Raw genomic sequence first — 25220 nt, 5'->3', positions numbered from 1 at the left:
ATGTTCTATCATTGTTGAATTATTGTTCATTGAACTGTTGTGGGTCACCCCAAGCCCTGTGACCCAGGGGAGGGGCAGGGTATAAGTTTAAAATAAAGTAAAATTGATTTGGCTGCCTTTTATTATGTAAAGCCATTGTTAGTTTCTGTTTAAATCCCAATGTGATCATTTAGTATTTTTGTTGAACTGGTTTTATTAAGCATTTTTATGTTGATTATAATATATGTTTATTAAGCATTCTTTCATGTTGGTTTTATTACTATGCCGTTAGAAAGCTGTCTAGAGCTCTCCTTTGGTGCCAAAAGGTAGCATAAATGTTTTAATCAATCAATATATGGTTACAAAAGGTTAGTAATCATGCCAAAGAGAAGAAAATTCCTTGCCAGTCCTTTATTAAGAGCTGTTTGTGGTGGATAGCTTCTAAACATCCAGAATTAATCCTGCTTGGGGTAGGATTCGTTTTACATCCAGAGACAAGACATGGGAGCAATGGTATTCATACACCAGCTGCGGGAAGGTGAATGTAGGACTCCTATCCAGCCTGCTGCACTTTGCCCATAACCTAGCCCTGACCTAGTACTCAGAAGGATGAGGTTAGAGGAGACACCTCCAGGGACCTAAATCAATCCCCCAACTTCCCTTCCTTCCTGAATTATAGTGCCCTTTTTTGTGATGGTGATGACCAAGCAGTAAAGGGTGGCTGACCTTGAATAAGACCACCAAACTTGTTTGCCGTTTCCACCACACCCTGATCAGAAGGTGAAAGATCAGGCCTTTAATTCCTGAAGAAGCTTGGCTATGATTTAGTGCATGTATCTCATGCTCTGCCCAAAGAATGGCTTCATCTTGCAAGTGCGTCGCCAGCAGGTGTTTCAGGACCTAGGAGAATCTAGGGTCTTTTTTATTCCCGACATTGGCTGACTCCCATCTTGCCATGCTGTGGAACCTGTCAGTAGGGCTGTCAAAAAAAAAAAAAATTCGGTACAGTTCGGATTTGGCCGAATTTGGCCCTTGTGGGTTCGGTACGTGCCGAAGTCCGAACTCCCCCACTTCGGATCCGTTCAATTCCGCGGGAATTCAAAGTTCGGGAAAAAAATTCGGCCGAATAAAGCCATTAAAAACACAACCGCGCCTTTCCGCGGCTCTGGGGGGGGGCATTTTTGGGCTTAGAGGTCCCAAACTTTCAGCAGAGCTTCAAAGGACGTATATTGAAAGACTCCCCAAGTTTTGTAAAGATTGGGTCAGGGGGTCTGAGATATGGGCCCTGAAAGGGGTCCCCCCCACCCTTAATGTGGATCTCTCCGCAGAGCTTGCCACCCACGCACAAAGCTCCCGGCCCGACAAACAGCTGATGAGAGCAAGGGCGGGGCAGGTGCTAAGAACTTTGCAAAGCAACACAACTGCAGAGCAACCCCTTTGCAAATATGCAAAGGGCGGGGCAGGTGTGAAGAATTTTGCAACTGCAAAGCAACACAAGCACGCAATGCAAAACCTTTGCAACAGTGCATAGCAACACCTGACACCTGGGAGTTTGCATACCATGGAAAGGGACAGAGGCAGCTAGCTATGCATAATGAGCAGGAGGGGGTGGAATGTCTCCTTTTGCATTGGACTTGGGACCAGGCAGATGCATTCTTTAAGTCACCATTTGAAAACCAGTTTTGAGCAAGCATCAATAACCTAACTGATCTTATGAATGAGGAAAAACCTGAAGAATAGAAATGAAGCCCCCCCTCAAACCAGGGAGAGAGAGACTGGAGGGGGAACACACACCCCAGGCAGAACCGGCAAAAGCCCCCTTTGGCTTCCCCCCCCCACCCACAGAAACTGCTCCCTCCCCACACACACACACAGACTCTGCTTTCCCCCCCACACACACACAGAAAAGAAAAAATATAGATTAAAGCCCCCAAAGGGGTCTTACTGTGGCTGTCTTCTGTTCCAGCAGGAGGGGCTGGGAGGCTGGGTAATCCAATATGATTCCATTTGTATCCAATATAAGATCCATATGTATGCATCTCTCGAGGGTGATCCATTCATCCCAATAGGGGAAAGGGGAAAGCCCATATCTCGGGGGGCCCTGACCCAATGTTTACAAAACTTGGGTGGTCTCTTAAAAAGCCTTGACTGAAGCTCCGCCGAAAGTCTGGGATCGGCACACCCAAAAATGCGCCCCCTGCAGCCATGGAAAGAGAAAAGGGGGGGAGCCAATATTTCAGCCCCCACTGAACCCATCTTTACAAAACTTGGGTGGTCTCTTAAGAGGGATTCTCTGAAGCTATGACAAAAGTTTGGGGGCTGAACCCCCAAAAAAGCGCCCCCTGCAGCCACGAAAATGGAAAAGGGGGGAGAGGAAAAAGGGGTGGAGCCCATATCTCGAGGGCCCCTGACCCAATGTTTACAAAACCTGGGGGGTATCTTAAGAAGCCTAGTCTGATGCTCCGCTGAAAGTTTGGGGTCGGCACACCCAAAAATGCGCCCTCTGCAGCCATGGAAAGAAAAAAGGGGGGGAGCCCATATCTCGGGACCCCCTGACCCAATGTTTACAAAACTTGGGTGGTCTCTTAAAAAAACCTGTCTGAATATCCCCTGAAAGTTTGGGGTCGGTACCCCAAAAAATGCGCCCCCTGCAGCCACGGAAAGGAGCGAATGTGCACAAGCACCCCCTCACACACACATGAGGATTTCCCTCTCTCTCTCTCTTTCCCCGGCCGGCCGCACATCAGCTGATTCCTCCAGCACTCAATCCTGACTGATTGGCCAGAAGAAGACCCAGCTTGGCCACCGATTGGCCGGGGGAGGAGAATGCTGCTTACTGACGGTTATGCTGTTTACTGACGGCCGAATTGGCCGAATTTATTCGCCGAACTCCCGAACTCGCTGAATTCGGCCCCCCCGGTTGCCCGCCAGTTTTGAGTTCGGATCCGTCCGAACTAAAAACCGCCGAATCAAGGGAAATTCGGCTGATTTTCAGTTCGGGCTGAACCGAATTGACAGCCCTACCTGTCAGCATGCACAGTGCACCGGTACAAAGACATGTGAATCAGAGTTTTTGGTGACAAAGAAAGCCACACAAAGGGGGACACAAAGTGGATAAGATTATACATTTTGTGACAAATATGTCTGCACGCTTCCAAACACCACTGAATTCTTCATCAGGACAACTATAATGTAAGTTTGCATACCTCCTCACCATGGGTGGCCAGCTGGCAGTCCTCAGGGCAGCTATGCCTCCTTAAGCAATTGGCCTCTGATGGCCCAACAATTTTTTTTACATTAATCACAGTGTCACTGGTAAGGAACAGAAGCAATGAGATTCCATTTCATATATATTTCACTGTAGTTCAATCATGAACTACAGAAAAGGCAAGGAACCACTACCAACCTACCTCCTGAGAAGGCCTTTCAGGATGTATAGTCCTTGACCCACCCCCATCAGTCACTACATACCAGTTGTAATAGCAGGAGATCTCCAGCTAGTACCTGGAGGTTGGCAACCCTACACACTACAGCACCAGGCCGTTCTGGGTAAATAGGAGTGGGTGAAATTGAGAGCATCCTAGTCTATGTGTCCTTGCAGGCTCCCAGAAGGGATGATACTGGATTTCTCATCATGGCTGTTTCTCTCCAAAAGTCCCCATTTCAGCTTTACTTCTCCCTTGCATAAGCCGAACCCTGTGCTGCTTTATTTTTGTACCAAATCAACATTCTGCATTATACACAGAGGACACACATTGTAGGTACAAATTACATACAATAACTGTTCCTGTGTACACCATACAAATGAGTCCACAAAATGATTCTACACAGCAGAGAACCAAAGCCATTGACAAAATGTAAACAAAACCTAAAAAGAAAATAAATGGGAAATAGTTGCTCATCCGTAGCCCCTGGAAGACACAAAAGTAAAGGCTCAGCCAACACCATTTAAATGGTCACATAGCAAAAGCTCCAGTAACTTTTAAGCAGGAGTTGTGAGCTCATGTGATGAGGTCTCATTGATCTCATAGGAGCCCAGGAGGGAGGCTACAGGAGTGTGCAAGGAACAAAGACCCAGAGAGCCAGGTAACATGATTAGGCCAGCAGCCAGAGTGCTAAATGCAGGAGATTAGAGCTGATCTTGATCCAGGGCTACTTTTCCACCATGTTGGTGCTAATGGGAGTCACTCTCCTTTTACTGGCCACACACACTTCATACATAAATATGGCAATTACTGGTCATTTGCTGGAACTTGGGACAATGTCTCTTTGCCAACGGAGTTCACTACAATACTTTCCCTGCTAGGCAGAACATGTGTTTCACTATGATTTGGAATGACCAGCCTAACAAATTCTTTGGGTGAAGGGGAGGAGGATCCTAGCACATCAGAGGATGAGGAGGCAACTGAGGATGAACATTGATTCAGAGAAGGCAAAACATGCAGTAAAGTTGAATTCATTAAATAAATTCACTCATGAATCTTTGGATTGACCCCAGTCTGTTTTTATTTACCTCCAGCCTGATATATTAAGAACTCAGCACAATCCAATGCTCTGTTGCATCATGACATCAGAACAATAATGTAAGTAGGCTGTAACAATAGGGCATCTGCCCTGAGTGCAACCTTGACTGAGACCCCAAAACAAACACCAAAGATCAGGTCAGATAGATGAACAGTCACTAAAATGTTTAAATATGTAATATTTTCTTTTCACTGATGGCATTTGTTAATCTAAGATGGTAGGTGAAAAACCAAATTTCAGCTTACTTAGAGTCTTAGTAAGGGCAGCAAGCCAGGCAGAGTTACCCAGCTGCTGCTTCTCATTGACCCTGGGCCTACAGCTTACCACAATATTTATTTATTCAAAATCTGTACATTCCATATTTCTATAAAATAAAATTAAGATGATTCATAGTGGGTAGCCGTGTTAGTCTGTCTGCAGTAGTAGAAAAGAGCAAGAGTCCAGTAGTACCTTAAAGACTAACAAAAATATTTTCTGGCAGGGTATGAGCTTTCTTAGTAAGTAAGCTTTCTTAGTAAGTAAGAAGTGAGTTGTGGCTCACGAAAGCTCATACCCTGCCAGAAAATATTTTTGTTAGTCTTTAAGGTGCTACTGGACTCTTGCTCTTTTCTAAAATTAAGGTGGTTCACAGTAGACTAATAAAGCAGTAAGACCACACTAGGGCTGGTTCCAGGTATATTGCTGCCCCGAGTTGACCCCCATTGCTTCCTCCGGTGGAGAAAGCTGAGCCCTAGTGGTGCTCCCGGTGCTGCTGGGGCTTGCCTTGAACCTGGCCAGCAGTGGTGGGGATCTGAGAGACTGTGCCTTTTCTGGCACAGTGGGCAGGTCAAGCTAAGCCCCAGCAGCACTGCCAGTGCCTCAGAGCCTACCTTGGACTTAGCCAGTGGTGGTGTGGGTCCAAGAGGCGCCTCCTCCCATGTGGGGAGGAAGCTGAGCCTCAGGGGTGCTGCTACCCACAATCTTGGACCTGGACACACGGTGGCACAAATTCAGGAAGTGCACAAGCCCAGTCCCAGCGGTGACAGCGCTCTCTCCCCACTGGGGTATCCCCAAGCAGCCACTTGGTTCAGTTGGGCAGAGAATGAGCCCCTGCAAACGTAGAGAACAGCAGCAGAACTTTAAAAACCAAACGTAATAAAAAGAGATAGTCTATCTGCGTAGTGAGGGATGTGGGATGGTACAGTATAGCCTGATCTTGTCAGATCCTGGAAGCTAAGCTGGGTCAGCACTTGGAAGGGAGACATCCAAGGAAGACTCTGCAGAGGAAGGCCACAGCAAACCACCTCTGCTTAATCATGGGTCTTGAAAACCCATGATATAAGTCGACTGCAACTTGACGGCACTTTACACACACATCTGAGTAGTGAGAACTTTAAATTTTCACCAACAGAGCACTAAAAGTGTACCGGAATTTTAACTAAAGTTTGTGCCAGTTTCCCCAGAGGGGACACAGAATTGGCGATTGGCCCTTAGCATAGAAGGAACTAATTATTGGGCTGCAGCAGAGCAAAAGATAAGACAGAAAAATCCTCCCACGTGCTGTTGCAAGGGCCATTGCCGGATTTACATATAAGCTAAACAAGCTATAGATTAGGGCCCCACTCTTTTGGGGCCCCCAAAAAAATTAAAGGAAAAAAACCTGGATGTACATTTTCAAAATATAAGATAAAAAACAAATAAAATAAAACCTACATACAGCAACAGTGTTTTGTGTTGTGTAGGTTCCTATGATGTAAGTAATGGGCCCCACCTGCTAGCCGGCTCCCTAAAATATCACTTGTTTGCTCCCTAAAATATCACTGGTTATCTTAATTGTATTTCAGTTCAACAATTACTTTGATAAAATACATATTTTGTTATGTGCAAATGGCTTTAGATACCTATTAGGTCCATAAATTACCATATAGCATATATTCAACACAAAAAACAGCGACAATTTGTTGTTGACAAAGGACAGCTGGACATATAAAGGGCCCCATTACCTTCAATAGCTTAGGGCCTCATCAAACCTAAATCCAGCCCTGGCAAGGACACCGCTTGGTCTGTGATGGGAGTCCATGACGCTGGTGCTGGGAGAAATGTTCCCATTAACCCCAAAGGCCTTTTTCCCCTGCAACTGATTTGCATTGTAACAATAAACAGGAAGTAGGGCTGTCGATTCGGTTCGTCCTGAACCGAATAACAGCTGAATTTCCCCCAATTCGGCGGTTTTCAGTTCGGATGGAACTGAATTAAAAAAAAGGCGGGAAAATGACGAGCCAAAATCGGCTTGCAAGAAGGGTCCCCTGAAGCTACGCTGAAAGTTTGGGACCTCTACCTCCAAACATGCCCCCCCTTGGAGCCGCGGAAAGGCGTGAATGTGTTTTGAATGGCTTTAAATGGACTTCAGCATTTCCTGAATAAAAACGGGCCAAATTTTGCTGAATCCGAATTTTACCGAATTTTTTTTACCAACAGCCCTAACCAGAAGACATGGTGCCAGAAGAAAAAGGTACCAACTGGCATGAAGCCCTTGCAAGCTTACTGTGAGAATGATGTTTTAAACAAAGAGCTGCTTTGTACTAACTGGGAGGATGAAGCCACCTTGAGGAGGTTTGTCCTTTATGCCTTAGAAGCTCCTTGATCCATTGACCTTGAGCAGCATAGTTTTTAATCTAATGTTTGAGAGAGATAAGGACTGAGATTTATTTTGCCACTGTCAGTGTAGCCTTGGGATCCCTATCACTTAATAAAAAAGGCATTATATCAGACACGGAGGAGGTGACATCGGCAGCCAAGGTCTCCATCCACAGATCAGCCCAGTCGCTCATCTCTCACCACTCTTGTCTGGCCTCCAGGTGAACCCTCTCAATGGCCTCCCACATGAAGGCGAAGGTGGGGGGATGGGTTGCGCCAGCCGTGGCCCATGTGCACGAGGCCCAGGGGCCGGCCCCTCCTCCCCCTCCTCAGCCTCGGGGTCAGTGGCCACCGTGGGGGGTTTGTTAGGAGGTTCATGGGGGGGCACCGCCACCCACCGCCCAGCTCCTCTCCTGACGAGCTTCCTGAGGTTTCAGCTGTTGGCCAGCAGCCGCCAGGCAGGCCAGGAGACCCTGGGATCTCCATGGATTCCTGGACCACATTACCGGCGTTGCCTTACCGCTCCTCGGGGGGCAGGTCACACAGATGCTGAATGACAGGGTCTCTGAGAGTCGCGGACAAGGGAGCCAAACCTGCAGGGAGAGGTACCCCATCACTTCCAGACCAGTGGACAACTCTGCTCGTCCCCTCCCGGCCCCCGGCCCACACCTGCGCTCTTGGTCCCAGTCTGGCTTGTCTTGCAGGGATGGCTGACGTTTGGGGTCAGCTCCATCTGCTCCTCCTGGGTGGTGGCGTGGCTCTCAAGGGGGCCGCACTCCAGGGTTCCAGCCATCCCTGCGGGGTTCTGTGCAAGCATCCAGCACTGGGAAGCTAGCTGCTAGGCACCCCATCCTGAGTGCTCAGGCCCTGGGTGGGCCAGCTGCCCTGGGAGTCAGTGCTGGCCAGGCTTCTAGGCGATGGCAGCATGCTCAGGGCATCCTGTTGAAAGTTGCATGCTGCAAGACAGAGGGGAGGCATTCAGAGGAGGTGGGGGGCCCCCCAGGGGTTCCCCTCCCCCAGACACTCACCATGCAGAACTTCGACACCTCTCCCCTCCACCACCTCGGCTGGGATGAGAGGGTGCAAGATGGTCTCGGGGCCTTCCAGTCCTGTGGCCAGGGCCTGCTCAAAGGACAACCCCTGCACCACCAGATGCAGCACCTGTTTCTTGGCGTGGCCATAGGAGTCATTCCACCACTTCAAACACAAGGGTCCTGTTCTGGTTGCATGGTCCCAGGTGGACACTCTTCAGGCCGCATCCTCCCAGAACTCACAGCATCACACCTGTGTCGGCATGCGCCTATGTGGCGGGATGGCAACTGACACATTCTCTACCACAAATCCAAACAGGAGCACCTTCTCGGGGTCTGTCTATTTAGGCTGTTGGGAGTGGGTGTGTGAGGCTCTGTGGTAAGAGATGTGGGAGCCTGCCCCATACCTTGCCCCCTTGCACCCCCATGGAGTGGCATTCTGACAGGGGAGCCAAGGGGTGGGCAGGACCCTCCAGACCCACTGCTGACAGATATGGCCTCCCCCCCTTTCCCCCTGACAACGCGGTCTGTGCACCCCTTAATGGGAGGAGGGGCCTTGAGACTGGACCGTGTCTTGCCAATAATCCCATTGTCAGCCGCATCCCTCTCCCGCCATGTGTTCTGGGCTCAGGGCAACTGTCTGACGTGCCTTCTGGCCTCTAGGCCCCCCATGGCCTCTCCCGCTGGCGGCTGTGGCTACAGAGGTGCCCACTGCAGCCCACACCCTTGCCGCCATTCCAGACACTCCCCCCTTGGGCCCGGGGGGTCTTGCAAGGAAGGGCTGACCCTCCCCCTAAGGGGGGTGCCGTCCTCTGTCTTAGGACCATGTAAAAGATGGGTCCCCTGTTGAGGGAACAGGGGGAAAGGGGAAGGGGGAGGAACGAATCGATGGCGGCAGTCTGCCCGTATGGCTTCTCTGCTAGAGTGGGAGAAACCTGTAGCCTTCCTGCCACCAGCCCAAAAGAGGGGGAAGTTGTCTCTTCCCATATGTCAGTGGCCGTGGCCATGCAGGTCCCGGGGAGGCCAGCAGCGAGTGCGTAGGATGTACCGCCTCGTCAGAAGGGCTGCTCCTATGAGCAACGACCAACGGATGGTGAAGACTCCTGTGTAGGTACAGCTGCCCAACCTCTCATGGCGGCCAGAGTGCTGGTCGCATAGGGATTCCCCTCACCTGAGGGACTGACAGCCCCTGGAGGGGAAAGTTCCAGCAGGAGCACCACAAGAAGGCTGGCTCCAAGTGCTCTCAATTGTCAGTGAGGATGGGCGGACTCTTGGCAGTGCACCGAAACCGCACCGTGCCCTTCCCACCTCCCATCTGACACTGCCACTACTGTGGGAGCTGGCCAGCCGCTGCATCAGTGCCTTGCCAGGTTGCAGCAGCTGAGCGTTGGCCCATGTTCTGAGGGCGGCGGGGCTGTGACCCACATGCCTTCTCGGGAGCCTCACACAGGTTCCGGGCCTCGGTGCGTGGGCACCCCGGTCTGCCACCCTTCCCTTAGTTCCCTACCCCAGAAATGATGCATCAGGAGACGCTGAACTGCAACACCAGAAACCCTTTATTGGGAGACAGTGAGGGGAAGGGAAGTAGAGAGAAAAGAGGAAGGGGCTGGGGGATGGCACCCGAATGCTTCCGGCCAGCATAGGTGACCCGGTGACCTGGTCACTCCTTGGTGGGTTGGGAATCTGTCAGACACTGATCTAGGGGCTGGTTGTTTGGGGCTGCCTTAGTGGTGAGGAGGGCTCACAGTCAGAGGGCGGCAATGTGAGGTTGGTGGGGTCTCCGGCAGAAGCGCCTTGCGGGCATGGATTATGATGCCATGTCAGTGTAGCCGCCCTCCAGTTAAAACTCCCACTCTCAATGAGACTGCCACCCTGGGGAGGCGTGGGACCAACTGATGTGTGTCTCAATGTGGCGGGCAGGAGATACGGCCTGGTTGACATGACCAGTGACCTCTCTGCAGGGAGCACTCGCCACTCCTGCAAGACCAAACAAAACAGAGGTTGTGGGGATGCTCAGAGGGGCCCTGGGGCCCAGCGGAGGCCCCCAATCCCCACCGCCACTCAGGGCACAGCCCCACCTTTCTGCCCAATCCCTGCCGTCTCCAGCAGCACGGCGCACGGCCCAAGCTGAGTTGTGGGAGACCCATGGCCAGGCAAGTCCCGACCCTTTAAGGGAGATGAACAGATCACTAAGGCCCCCTCATCTGCCTCTCTGCCCATGGCACCCCTTCTCCAGGGGCCTCAGCCTGACGCAGCGGCCCCTGTGTGGCACTGACATGCTCAGAAGAAGAACTCACCACAGCCGCCTCCCCCTCTGTGGCCAGTGGCAAGCTGGTGGTGACCTCCCAGAGGCTGTGGGCCAGACCCCTCTCCAACCAGGATGGGGGCCCCTCCCTCGCTGTCCGCCACAGCCCACTGGCCCCTCCTGTGACTTGGTGCTCCTCCTCCTCCACTACCACTGCCCTCTAATCTTCTGTCTGCCGCCTCATCCTGCCTGCCATCTACCAGCGCAGCCCAGTTGTCTTGCCTGAGGGGCTGCTTAAGTGGGTCTGGGTGCCCATATGGTGACAGACACTTTGGGGGCGGGGCTGAAGCCTGGACGCTGTCAGGCTGTTATCTCGGTTTAGATGTTTCCTTTCGTTTCTCTGCTGAACCGTCCAGACTTCAAGGACGGCTACACATACCAAAGCCTGGGAACGCCACTCCTGGGAAATAATGCTCTGTTTATGCTTTGTAATCTCCCGCCGTTTCTCTGCCTTATATTTCCAAATAACGGGCAAGACAAACCATAGCTGTCATCTTGCGTTCAATGCACTGTATTGCCTATTTGACCAGTAAAGCCATCTGCTTGGAATCTGATTGTCTCTGTGGTGATTTCTGGTTTGATGGGTCAAGAGCTGACATTATGACAGCTATCACCCACTACTCTTCTTCATCGATTCTTTAGTCAGGCTGGAGCCCCGGAGGGTTCGCCTGCCACTCGGATGGGAGCTAGGAGGGCGCTCTCCGAGTGAACCGTGACTACTGCTTCTTGGAACCCTGGAGTCCTCATCTGGGGATCCTACCCTTCTACGGGACATAGTAGCTGAACTCTTTAGGACTAATTCAGAGGTTTGCCGCTTGAGTGGACTGGTCCAGACACAGTGGCAATCTCTAGTGAGGGTTCTCTGGATGTTAACGTCGGAGGATACTAATGCTCGTTTAGACCTCCAGGATTTTGATCAGTTGCTGGATGATGCCCGGCTGGCAACTGAGGACTTACAAATACTAACCGATTTATTGGATAAGCTTATTGCCCGTGAGACTCTCTCATCCACGGCTCTAACGCGTCCTGTCACCTTGGGGGAAGGTACCATGGCGGGAGCCGCACCGGCAGGTTTTTCTTTGGTACCCAATGCAGCTGACTGTCAAGCTGAAGCCAAGAGGGTCGCTATCCAGACGGCCCTCCTCTTTGCGGATTGTACAAAGGATACCACGATAGCCACCTTGGCTCAACGTTTGACCTCGACGTTCGGGGCCGATGCACCCGCGGTCGCGGTCCGAGTGCAACCATTGCTAGGTGGGGATCCCGACCCCCTACTTACGCTCCTGGAAATGGAACTTTTACCGCACATTACCGCAGCTGCCGCTCTGAGACTTGAAAGCGCAAAAGCTCTCGCGGATAGGGAAGCTGCTGAAGCGGCTAAGGCGGAAGCCGAGGCTCAAGCCGCAAGGGATAAAGAACTGCAGTTGGCTGCGGATCGGGCGCGGACAGGCGGCCGCCCCAAAGACTCCGGAAGGAGCGGTCCTCCATTGGGTCTGTCTTTTTCCCCGGTATTTGCCCCGTCACGCACGACCCAACGCGCACGCCGCCTCGCGGAACGACGCCAAGACTCCGAGGAGTCTGAGGAAGAGGACTTGTATGGGGACAGTTCTCAATGGGCCACAAGTTTTAGGACAAGCAAACCTCATCGTACAGGTGGCCCGGGTGAGGACGTTCACCTGTTACGAGCTCAGAATCGAGAGCTATCTGGCCGTGTAGATCAACTCCAGGAGCTAATGGAACGCTTGCTTCAGGACAACAGGCAGTTACAGCAGGCCCTGACAACCCCGGCACAACCCGTTCCACAGGGGGCCGCAGTACCGGTTCAGGGAGTGCCAGCCCAGCCACCCGCTAATGTGCCTGTTCAACCTCCCGGAGGTCCCGTTTTACCTGCACCCAGAGCACCCGTGCAACCGGGCCAACCCATGCCCGGTCCTTGGAAACAACTCAAGTTGAAAACTACTTACGATGGATCTCTCGAAACCCTGCCCTGTTTCTTGCATCAGGTGGACAGCTATATGCGAGAACAAGGACAGTTCTTCCCTACAGAGGACAGCCGGGTTCGCTATGTGGCTTCCCTTTTGACAGGTAAAGCAGCCGACTGGATGGTCCTCCAGTTCGACACCCGATCCCGCTCTATCCGTTCCCTCAACAATTTCATGACTGCCTTACGGAGGAGGTTTGAGGACCCCTTTCTGGGGGAACGGGCCAAAGCGGAGCTTCTACAACTAAAACAGGGCTCTACTCCAGTTCGAGAGTTTGCCGATGAATTTCAAAGACTAGCAAGCAGAATTGTGGGCTGGCCCGAAGCCACCCTAATTCACCATTTCAGGGAAGCCTTACACCCTGACATTCTGAACTGGTCGTATATGCGAGGTGATCCCGACACCCTCGAGGATTGGATTCTATTAGCCGAAGAGGTGGAAAGCCGCCGGCGCTTTATTTCCCTTGTCCGCCAAAGACACAAGGAGAAAAGCGTCCAAAAACCCCAGCCCAAGGCACCGCCCCCCAATCCACGGAAACCCGCGCGTCCACCCCAGGATCGCGAAACCCGATTTCAAAGAGGTGCTTGCCTCACTTGTGGGGAACTGGGCCACTCTGCCCACATCGCCCTGAACCCTTTCATCCCAGCATGACAGCCCGAACTAGAGGACGACCTCAACGCAGAGGCACCGCGGCCACCCGCAGCGCAGCGCCGGGAAGACCCACACCCTCTGCACTTCACGTTGAGGACTCATCTATCCTTCCTACATCGAATGACCCCGCCGGGTCCCGGATTACAAATGCCCCATTGGGGGACAACTTTCCTTCTTCTGATGAAGAGAACCCATGGAATCCTCCAGCTTTAAACCTGGAATCCCCCCTTGATTTGTCAAAAAACGGCTCCGGTCTGTGGTGAGTGGAGCGTCTCCACAGACCTCTGCAGAATCTCCTGCTAAACCGAAAGCTCCCACTAAAGTAAAGGAAGTAGAAACCACCGTTTATGTGGACGCAGTTTTACAACACTATGAAGGTGGTCCCCAACTACCCGTTAAGGCACTCATTGACTCCGGTTGCGGTCGCACTCTCATCAATGAGGCCACATTTGCAGCACTCAAAGTCAATTCCGAGGCTTTACTAGCCCCCGTCCAATTTGCCCAAATGGATGGGAGCCATTTCAAGGGGGGCCCAGTTGATCATCGCACTATAGGGGTGGCGATGGGTATTGGCTCCCACTGGGAGCAAATAGACTTTACCATAGCCCCTATCCGATTTGAAGTGGTCCTGGGAATTAACTGGATTAAAGGGCATAGTCCCAGTATAGACTGGGAGATGAACACTATCTCCTTTGCCAACCCCAAATGCGACCAGCACCGATAGCAAATTGCGGTGCTGTCTCCACCCGCTCCGGCATTAATCTCCGATGTCCCATCACCGCCATCCCTTCCTGATGTATACCAGGACTTTGCGGATGTCTTTAACATTAAAGAATGTGATGCCTTACCCCCCCCACCGGGCCACTGACTGTGCAATTGAGGTGGTGAAGGACTGCACATTAACCAAGAGTAACATTTACCCTATGAGCACTTCCGAGGGCACTGTACTACGGGACATTTTGGACAAAAACCTTGCCAGAGGATTCATTCGCCCATCGAATGCTCCCAACTCGGCCCCCGCGTTTTTCGTCCGAAAAAAGGAGGGCGACCTACGCCTCTGCATTGACTTCCGAAAACTCAATGCAGTTACTCAAGCCAACGCCTATCCTATACCGCTAATTTCAGATATTTTGGGACAACTACAAGAGGGACTTATATTCTCCAAATTGGACCTAGTAGAAGCCTACTACCGCGTCCGTATCCGCGAGGGGGACGAACCCCTCACTGCCTTCTCTAGCTGTTTTGGAATGTTTGAATTCCTTGTGATGCCCTTCGGGTTAAAAGGTGCCCCGGGGGTCTTCATGCAACTCATCAACGAAATCCTCCATGATTTACTGTACCGCGGGGTGGTAGTTTATTTGGATGACATTCTTATTTATTCAAAAACCATGGACGAGCACGTCACTTTGGTCCGAGAAGTTCTGCACCGCCTGCGCAATCACCAACTCTTTGCAAAGTTGGCTAAATGCGAATTTCACCAGAGCAAAATAACTTTCTTGGGATATATAATCTCCCACCATGGCCTTAGCATGGACCCGGCCAAGGTCCAATCCGTCCTCGATTGGACTCCTCCCTCCAACCGCAAGCAAGTACAACAGTTTCTGGGCTTTGCTAATTTCTACCGCGGATTTATCCCTAACTTCGCCCAAATAGCGCTGCCCATCACCGACCTTCTGAAAACCAAGGGTAAAGGAAGCTCTGCTACATTACCCTCCGCTAAGATACTGTGGACTGATCAATGCCAGACTGCTTTTGTAGCCCTCAAACGCCTTTTCACGTCGGAACCTGTGCTACGGCACCCAGACCCAAATCGAATGTTCATTGTACAAGTCGATGCCTCCGACGTAGCTATGGGAGGGGCCCTGCTCCAAAGAGGACCAGATGGTCTCCTTCACCCCTGCGCTTACTTCTCAAAGAAATTTGCGCACTCCCAATTGAACTGGCCCATTTCGGAGAAAGAAGCCTCAGCTGTTCACCATGCGCTTACTCTATGGCGACAATTCCTGGAAGGGTCTAAAGTCCCCTTCGAAGTTTGGACCGATCACAAGAATCTAGCCGCCCTCACAGGAACCCATAACTTATCCGCGAAACAACAGCGTTGGGCGGAATTCTTTGCTCAGTTTCGTTTTGTCCTGAAGCATGTCCCTGGAAAACAAAACGTTCTCGCAGATGCTCTCTCCCGGTTGCCTCAATACCCGGCGAAACTCGATCGGCCAACAGACTCTTTATTTACGCCCGCGCAAAGAGAAGCCCTGCCCGTACTGGATGTACAAACTCGATCCCAGACGCTGCCCCAGCGGAAGCACACAGTAGCCGGCACGCAAGCTCCTCCAGCCCTACCGGCCGCCCAGCTGCCCCCACAACGGAAACACACGATAGCCGGAGCTCCAGCTCCTCCAACCCAACCGGCCGCCCAGCCGCCTGCAGTCTGCACACCACCGCACGTAAGCGCTTCCCCCTCGTCAACCCCCATAACTGCTCCTACTACCACCGTAAACAAGGGGGGGGTTCCCGTCTCTGAATCTTTCTTAAATTCCCTTCGGGAACAATGCCTTATGGAACGCTCTGATCAAACCCTGCCTCCTGGTGTAATCGAACAAGGAGGCTCTTGGTACAAAGACTTGAAATTATATGTGCCCAAAGCGCTCCGAAAAGACGTCTTACACTTGGCTCATGGAGTAAAAACAGCTGGACACTTTGGGTTCCTAAAGACCCTTCACCTGTTGCGCAGACAATTTTGGTGGGGGGGAATGCGTTCTGACATTGACTCTTTTATTCGCAGCTGTCCTGTTTGCGCCACAGTCAAACGATCTCAAGGCAAGCCCCCAGGACTACTGCAACCACTTGAAATACCCAGCAAACCCTGGGAAGTGATTCCTATGGATTTTATGACGGATCTCCCTCTCAGCGGGGGAAAAACTGTGTTATGGGTTATCACTGACTTATTTTCTAAGCAAATACATTTGGTTCCATGTGCGGGGATCCCCTCCGCTCAGAAGTTGGCCCGCCTCTTCGTGTCACATGTCTTTAGACTACATTCGTTTCCGCGCAAGATAATCTGCGACCGCGGAAGTAGTTTCATTGCTAAGTTTTGGAAAGCTTTTCTCAAATTGGTGGGGGTGGAGCAGGGGTTGTCTAGTGCATACCATCCCCAAACGGATGGTCAAACTGAATGTGTCAATGCTGTACTTGAATGCTATTTGCGCTGTTATGTCAATTACCACCAAGATGACTGGGTGGAACTGTTGCCTTTTGCAGAATATGCCTACAATAATGCTGTACATCAGTCCACAGGTTTCAGCCCGTTTTATGCGGTGTATGGACAGGACTTCGGTCCTATCACCCCAATAGAAGGATTAGAGGGGGAGGGGGATGCCGACATTGCCTCTTGGGCACACACCCTCCGAACAACATGGCCCTGGCTGATTAGCAACCTAGACCGAGCCAAGCGCAAATACAAGGCGCAGGCCGACAAGCATCGTTCCCCCGGTAGGGACCTGCAAGTGGGTAATTTGGTATACCTTTCCACCAAGAACCTGCGCTCCACCCGTCCGTGCCATAAGCTCAATGCTAAATACATTGGCCCATTTCCCATCATCCGCCTCATAAATCCTGTCACAGTGGAACTGTCTCTCCCCAAAACTCTGAGGCATGTACACCCCGTTTTCCATATCAGCCTTCTAAAGCCCCATGTTGCTTCCCCACAATGGCACCCGGAGCCGCCTCCTGAACAGCCCATAATGGTGGGGGGGGGAACATTTCGAAGTCTCCAAAATCCTCGATTCCCGCATACACCACGGGGCCTTGCAATACCTGATCCGCTGGAAACACTTCCCCCCTGCCTATGACGAATGGGTTCGCGCACGGGATGTCTCCGCCCCCAAACTCGTCAACGCTTTTCACACTACCTACCCAGACAGACCTGCCCCCTTGCCGGATGTGAGGGGGCCTTAAGGGGAGCAGGATGTCAGGCTGTTATCTCGGTTTAGATGTTTCCTTTCGTTTCTCTGCTGAACCGTCCAGACTTCAAGGACGGCTACACATACCAAAGCCTGGGAACGCCACTCCTGGGAAATAATGCTCTGTTTATGCTTTGTAATCTCCCGCCGTTTCTCTGCCTTATATTTCCAAATAACGGGCAAGACAAACCATAGCTGTCATCTTGCGTTCAATGCACTGTATTGCCTATTTGACCAGTAAAGCCATCTGCTTGGAATCTGATTGTCTCTGTGGTGATTTCTGGTTCGATGGGTCAAGAGCTGACATTGGCCTCTTTCCCCTGTGAGTGGGCCTGGTGACCTTGGGCTAGTCACAGTTCTCTCAGAACTCTCTCAGCCCCACCTACCTCACAAGGTGCCTGTTGTGGGGAGGGGAAGGGAAGGTGATTGTAAGCCGCTTTGAGACTCCTTAAAGGTAGAGAAAAGTGGGGTATAAAAACCAGTTCTTCTACTTCTTCCCCTAAGCATCCACAGGTGAGGGTGGGATGCTATCTTGACGAAAGGTCCAGCAGAGGCTGCCGCAATGGTGACGGCCAGGCCTGTGGCCTGCTGGCCCAAGGTGGCACACCCTGCATAGAGAGAGGCCAGGTGCTTTGATGTAATTGGCAAGGCAGTGGGAGTCCTCCCCGGGGGAAGGGCTGTTGGTGGTGCTGCTTATAGTCATTGGCGGGCGTCATGTTGGGAGTGAAGTTATGGGGTGGGGTGGGGCCAAGGACGCCAGAGGAGAAGAGAGAGGTGGCCTCCAGCGCCTCATGAGCAGTGAGCGCTCCGCTAAAGGGATGGCTGCCTGGATGTATGGCAGCAATTAGTCGTTAGCGGCCGCGGCCCCGCCAACTCTATTACCTAGCTGCTAGACTAAAATGGATGAAAGATTGGTTCTTAAACTGTGATGAAAATACAATACCTGGTATAGAACAATTCTTTGTAAAATTACCAATAAGGAATTGGGCCTGGGTTTAAACAGTAAATAGGAAAGCATATTATAAAAATGATAATACTTTTATTAATGCAATACTTAAGGTATGGGACCAAGTTAAAAATAAATTATCGCCACTTATTTCACTGTTATCTTCAGATATTAGTGATATGATTGACAAGGGAAGTCGGGAATTTCTTCCTCTGAGAAAATTAGAATTTGCTGGATTCAGTGAGTGTAGAAATTGAATTACAGACAAGCAAGTGAGATTAAAGATTGCTGGAAATGTAATGTTACAATTTTTGAGTACCTTTAGGTAAGAGGATACTTGGGGGAATTGTTAAGGAATGGTAACTACTATAAGAACCTTATCAGAATTTGAAAAATTGTTGATAAAATGGTAAAATCTCAATCTCTAGTATATACCACATTTTGTTGGAAGTGATGTTTAAACCTGACCTAAATTTTTGTAATATGTGGCATAGAAATATAGGTTATTAAGCTGGATGATTCAAAATGGAATTTTATCTTTAATCATGGTACAAACTTTACAGTTAGCCTCTTATTCAAAGAAAAATTGATGGAAATGATTTATAGATGGCATCTACCACCTGCAAGGATGGCAAAGATCTATAAGACAGGTACCAGATGATGTTGGTTCTGTAATGAGGACAATGCAGATTTTTTTCATATGTGGTAGGATTGCATAAAGGCATCAAATTTTTGGAAACAGGTTGTAAACATTATGTCAATTGGGTTGAGGAAACAAATTCCATTTAAGCCAGAAACCTTATTATTATTGAACTATCTTCCTGATATTCTGAAAGACAAACGGATAGTAGCGCTACATATGTCAACTGCAGCTAGAATGGTCTTTGCTAGGCAGTGGAACCAAAAAACCTCCCCTAAGATACAGGATTGGATTTCAAAAATAAAACAGGTGTATATTTTAGTGAAGTTAACTGCTTACCAAAAAAAAACATGATGATATTAATAGCATAGATCTGTTATGGACAAGAACGATTCAAAGAATGGAAATGTCCATCTTACAATAAGATATAGTTTTGGTTAAGCGAGAAAGGGCTACGGTTGCAGGGCTGTAAAGCATTTTATGTGACTTTATGTTATTATGTGACTCTTTGTTTTTGGTTTATGTATATATTTATTGTTGACCATCCATTTTTATGAATAAACTATTAAAAAAACATTTAGAACAGTAGTTGTAGACTCTTGCCCAAGAAGGGCAAGTCACCTCTAAAGACTTCATTCTGTAACACACCAGGGAGTCAAGCTTGGGGAGGAGGTTTGTAGTCAACCAACTCCACCTTGTGGCTTCTCTGGGACTCTTGTTGATGCCAGAAGAATAAGAATTATGAGAGGGAAGGGACTATAGATCTGCCCTACTAGAAAATCAGAGGCCAGGAAGTGGATTTATGTGTTGTCTGTCTGCATAGGTAGGAGTCTTGTTTCCTATGGGATGGGTACTTAACCAGATTGAAGCTCTTTGCAGATAAAATGCATAACCCTGTTCTGCATTCTGATGTTTTCATTCTGATATTTTATGAAATTTAAAACTAAAGTAGTATACATTCAAAGCACCTTCTTGTGCCTTTTTATCATTTGCAAACAACCGTGCCATAGTCCCTCTATTGTGCATGGTGCAGTTATCTTGGGGAGGGGATGGGGCTCATCTGCTTTGCATGCAGAAGGTCCCAGGTTCAATCCCCAGCATCTCCAGTTAAAGGGACTAGGCAAGTAGGTGATGTGAAAGACCTCTACCTGAGACCCTGGAGAGCCGCTGCAGGTCTGAGTAGACAGTGCTGACTTTGATGGACCAAGGGTCTGATTCTGTATAAGGCAGCTTCATGTGTTCATGTAACAATTGGATTCTAACCATTAGAGTGTCAGACTCTGGGAGACCGGAGTTTGAACCCCTACCCTGCCATGGAACTTGCGGGATGACAACAGGGTTGTTATAGGTGACAACAGACCTGGAGAAAAATGTACCTTTAATAGAGGGTTACATTGTGGAAATGGGCAGCTGAAGCTTTTAATGGCATGGAGATAAATATCATCTAGTAACTAAAATCTCATTAAGCTTCTATTAAAAGGACAGGACATTTTTGTATCCAGACATGTTGGCAGCCCCAGAGTTGTTGTGAGGATAAAATGAAGGAGGTGACAGTGACGTATACCACCCTAACCTCCTTGGAGGAAGGGCAGGGGAAAAATGTGTGAAATACATTGTGCATATGTATGAAGTGCATAGTAGCCCTCTGGCCACTGTAAGACACCACCTCTCTAAAGCCACTTGAGTAATATTTTTATTCTGCTTCACATTTTAAAGGATGCTTAACTACTGGGAAAGAACAGGCTAAAAGGCTAAATAAATATATCAGCAAGTAACTCTGTACAAACCTATGTGGGCTTAATTCACCATGACACTACAATCCCTTTATTAGTGTGCTATCACTAGTAGGGTTGCCAACCTCCAGGTGGTGGCTGGAGAGCTCCCGCTATTACATCTCCAGGCAAAACAGATCAGTTCCCCTGAAGAAAATGGCCACTTCGGAAGATTGACTCTATGGCATCATACCCCATTGAAGTCCTTTCCCTCCCCAAACCCCACCTCAGACTCTACCCCCCAAAATCTCCAGGTATTTCCCAACCCAAAGCTGGCAACCCTCATCACTAGTAAGAAATAGTTTAAAAGACTGGAGGATCGGGTTGCTGCACGCTCCTGAGTAATGTATATTTAATACTGTGTGATTGTGTAGAATGGATTGGATCCAGACTAATTTATCCATGCACACAACACACATCCCCTCCCCTCTCCCACTACATCTCGCCCTGAAATGCTGCTCCTGGGGGATAGGGAAGCCTCTGGAAAACAGGAGAGGCAAATCAGGGGGTCTGCAGCAGGAAGGGGGAATTAATGGAAATTAAAATTCATTATTCAGCACACGTGAAAGCGCCCTGAATGTCTGGATCCAGCCCCCCAGTACATATAATCCCTATGATGTTCCTTTTGATATGGGTTCCTTTTAAAAGTTCTGCACAGGGGCAATTCTCTGCTTTCCTCCCATGGCCACTGCAAACGTACATTCCACAAGGAGTGATTCCCTCTGCTTTCTTCCAGTGCTTGCCATCCCCACTCCCAGCAGCCTTTTTGTCTTTTTTTAAAAAGTAGCAGATATATCACTGTAGCATTTAACACTATTGAGATATATCTACAACCAATAATTTTTAAAAATTGGCAAAAGGCCCACCCACCAGAGGAGGGGAAATGGTGGTCATGAGGAGAAATGGTACCAGATATGCCAAATGTGGGTGTTGTAATCTGCATCTTCCCCTCCATACTTTACCCAAGCCAAGTTTTGGTTTGCTCTTTCAGTAAAGATTGCACCGAAGCAATCTTTGGGGAATCCACAGCGGAGCCAGGAAAAGCCCGGAAGGTCTGCACAAAAGCACAACAGAAACAAACAAACAAAAAGCTGCTGTAATTGGAGGAGGGGAAATGTGGAACAAGAGCTCTGTGCAGAAGCAACTGAAGATAATAAATGCACAATCCAATGCCTAAACACATGGATTGGGGAGCCAATATGGTGTAGTGGTAAGTGTGATAGACTATGTCTGGGGAGCCCCAGGTTCAAATCCCCACTTCTCCTGGAACCCTACTAAAGGTCCTTGGGCTAGACACTCTGGTCATTAATGCGTGGCTGATTTATCTTGCAATTCTCCCTAACATGTCTCATGCTTTTTTATCCCAGGAGCCAAAAATTGCATGCATGGTGAACTCCATCCTGCATCAATCCCACAAAAGTTCAGGGAGGGATGTTCCCAAGTGAAGCACCGTGGGATAGTAGGGGAGTGATCATTATTTTGTCAGTGCTCTGTGATTGGCTGATGCCAGTTAAGGACTGACCTAACAACAAGGTTTTTAAAAATATATATATATTTTTGCAGGTATGCCAGTATTCTAGTATACCATTGTATCAACATTAACCCCTCTTATTGTATAGCAAGCATTGTTGTAGACTCCCTCCCCACTTTGCAAAATAAAAACAGCCTGGTGCCGTGGCTTTTAGGGCACTGCAAGGCAGGCGAGAGGGCGGGTGAGCGCTGATGACCCTGGCCAGTGAACGAGCTCCAATAGCGAGGGGGAGGCTTGGAGAATGGCTACTTCTTTGTTCTTGGCAAGGGGGGGAGCCTTCTCTCGTGTCCTCAGTGTGCTCCCCTTCTCTATGCCCCAGCCTCTGCTGCAGTAGAGGGGTGTGTGTGTGTGTGTGTGTGTGTAGGGGAGCAATGGCACAGCTCTCAGCCGAAACGCTCTACCTTCGTGATTCTTGTAACTGCTGTTTCTTTCTCCTTCTCCTCTCCCTCTGGGAGCCAAACACCAGTGGCTGCTGGCAAAGAGCAAGAAAAAACAAAAGCGAAAAAGACCCCCCCCCCAAAAAAAGTTTCCAATCGACCGAGAGAACAGCTGCCTGAGGAAGGTTGGGGTTGAAACCAAATACTTTTCTTGCAAGACAGTTGGGAAAAGGAGAGAAACATGAAGGACCCCTGTCCCTGTTTTACCAATATGTTGGTATACCGGTATACTGACCACTCCAGACATGTACAGCCATTATGGGTGATGGTGGACATTTTCCGGAGTTCCACCGAGAAGGATGTGGGAGGAGGAGTGGGAGGGGAAAGTGGAATGGGGGGTGTTGGAAGGAAGAGGAGTCGACCCGAGCGCTGAAACGCAGTGGCAGGCATTTGCATTGCTGCTCTTTTTTGTTTTTAATCGGGATAAAGCTGGGATTGGAAAACCAGGGGAAGTTTCGCAACGGAAGTGGGTTGGTGCCGCAGGAGGGGGAGGATAATGCATTTAGACAATGGAGATTTGCTACATTCACAGGAGAACTGCAAGACAAAATAGCCATGCGTTAATGGCCTCTGTCTCAACCTAACCTAATTTACAGACTGTTGTGAACCTAAAATGGGAAAGGAAGAAATATGTACAGTGCCCTGAAGTCCTTGGATGAAGGGTAGACTAACAGTGTGCTAGATAGGTGGATTTCCATGGCTTCAGGGCTATCCTGGGTTGTGACTAAGGTTTACAGTATCTGCATTTCATCCTGCTGGGTACCTTTATCCTTGAAATGTAAGAAATTCAGCTTATCCTGTACACATTACTTGATTTTACAATATGGAGTGCATTTTTCAGAAGTGTTATACTCTCCTGAGTCCACTGAAGTCAGTGGGGTTAGAAAGATGTAACTGTGCTTCAGATCACACCAGTGTTTGCTTAACTGGTTATTCTCAGGTAAGTGGGTTTTTGGGAAAAGCAGCTTCAGAACCCTTTTAGAAGGGGAAAAAGTGATGATGAATTCATGTTAAAGGTATAGTATCAGAATGGTTTGATTCTGCAGCAGGCTAAGCCAACAGACAGGGACATTGGGAAAATGAAACTGGGAAGGGCCCTTACCATCCATCCCCCCCCCCCAAATGATGGGAAGAAAGGAGAAGAGCAGGCTCCAGACACCACTTGTGCCCACCTCCTCTGGATTCCAGCCACAGTGGTAACTTCCACCCCCTGTGGTTAGGGTAAGGCCCACCCTCGCTGGCCTAACCATGTGCTTGGCCCTGGCAGGGGGCTGGTGAAAGATGGTAGAGGTTTTCCTGCCCCATTGCGGATTTTTCCCAGGGCTCCAGAATAACTAAGATTGCCCTTGTTTGATTCCAGAATGAAATCTCATTTTCAAATATATGTACAGCACATAGCATTGCCACAGGATAATAACCACTGTGTTCCCAGTTTTCCCCAACTCAGCGACTCCCAAACTGTATGCCATGATAGGACTCTAGTGTTTCATGAGAAGAGGCTGTGTTTTGTGTGTAGTGATAGCGGCTGGATCTGGAGAGGAGAGATGTAATGGCTGTGGGGAAAGGCTGTTGGTGAAATAGAGACCAGAAGGGGGCACTGTTGGAAATGAAGAAATATGGACAGAGGGAGTTGCAAAATACAGCCACTCTTTGCCACATGAACCAATGTGTCAACATGTTGTGTTCAGATTTAAGGTACTGGATTTTTCTGATCTAGTACTTATGTTTACATTGCACAGCTTTCTGACTCAAAGATGTTTTGGAACAGCTCAGGAGGACATATTTATAACAGGCAATAAGGCCACTTAATATCTTTAGTCAGTTTTTATTGCTTTGTTCCTTATATATATTGTACTGTTTATTGTATTGTTTGCCAATTCTGCAATTCAGCTCTGTTTCCTTATTGGTAGGTATTATATTATTTTCCATGCATTGCTCTATAATTTTGTTTCCCAGTTTCCCCCCTTATTGGTTATATGTTTTCCGAATTGTTTTGAATTGGGAAACTGATTCATAGGGTCTCCATGAGTCAGAAGCGATGTGATAACACACACACAATCCGCCTTGAGTGTCAGAGAGAAAGGCAGGCTATAAATGAATCATAAACACATGAAGCAGCAGAGATGGCTTACTAGGTAATGCAGAGATGGCTAACTATTAGAACCTTATTAAGGGATAATACCTGCATATGCATGAAGAGAAAAGGAGTATACACACCTAGCCTTAGAAAAGGTCTCAGATGTGACATAACCCACTTAGAACCTACTGAGCCCAAAGGGAATGGATTATAGTACACAACTCCCTTAGTTAACCCCTCTAAGCCATAAAGCTGCACCAGTCTTTTGCCTTGTAATAAGAGGGCAGGATAAGAGTAGCTAATTGTCCACTGGTGGAAGCCCATGGATTACCAGGAACAAGGACAGGAGTCATACTGCCTTTGTAATTCATCCCCAGCTCTGGGAAAGGAATTGACTTGGCCAGGGAGAAATGCCAATCAACAAGATGTGCAAAATTAACGAATTATGTGAATAAAAGACCAATTAAATAATTTCAAGATACAGTGTTGAAATGATACATATGAACTATTAAAAATCCTATTGATATAGTATATTGAAAAGGGGGGACATTTAAACATATCATGGATACATGATAATAATATGCGAACTCAATTTTTATTATTCAGGAAGTATTTTTAGAAATGTATAATAGTAATTACCATTGCAAGCTTTGTTTATCTATTCTTATCAAGTGTCGTATAGGGTATCTTATGATTTATGCTAAGATATATTATTATGATAATCACCATTTAATGCAAATTATTATATCACAATTTACTGCTTATAATGG

This window comes from Euleptes europaea, chromosome 1, assembly GCF_029931775.1.
Source record: "Euleptes europaea isolate rEulEur1 chromosome 1, rEulEur1.hap1, whole genome shotgun sequence".
Classification (NCBI taxonomy): domain Eukaryota; kingdom Metazoa; phylum Chordata; class Lepidosauria; order Squamata; family Sphaerodactylidae; genus Euleptes; species Euleptes europaea.
The sequence above is the reverse complement of the archived record's forward strand: the minus strand, read 5'-3'. Positions refer to the sequence as shown.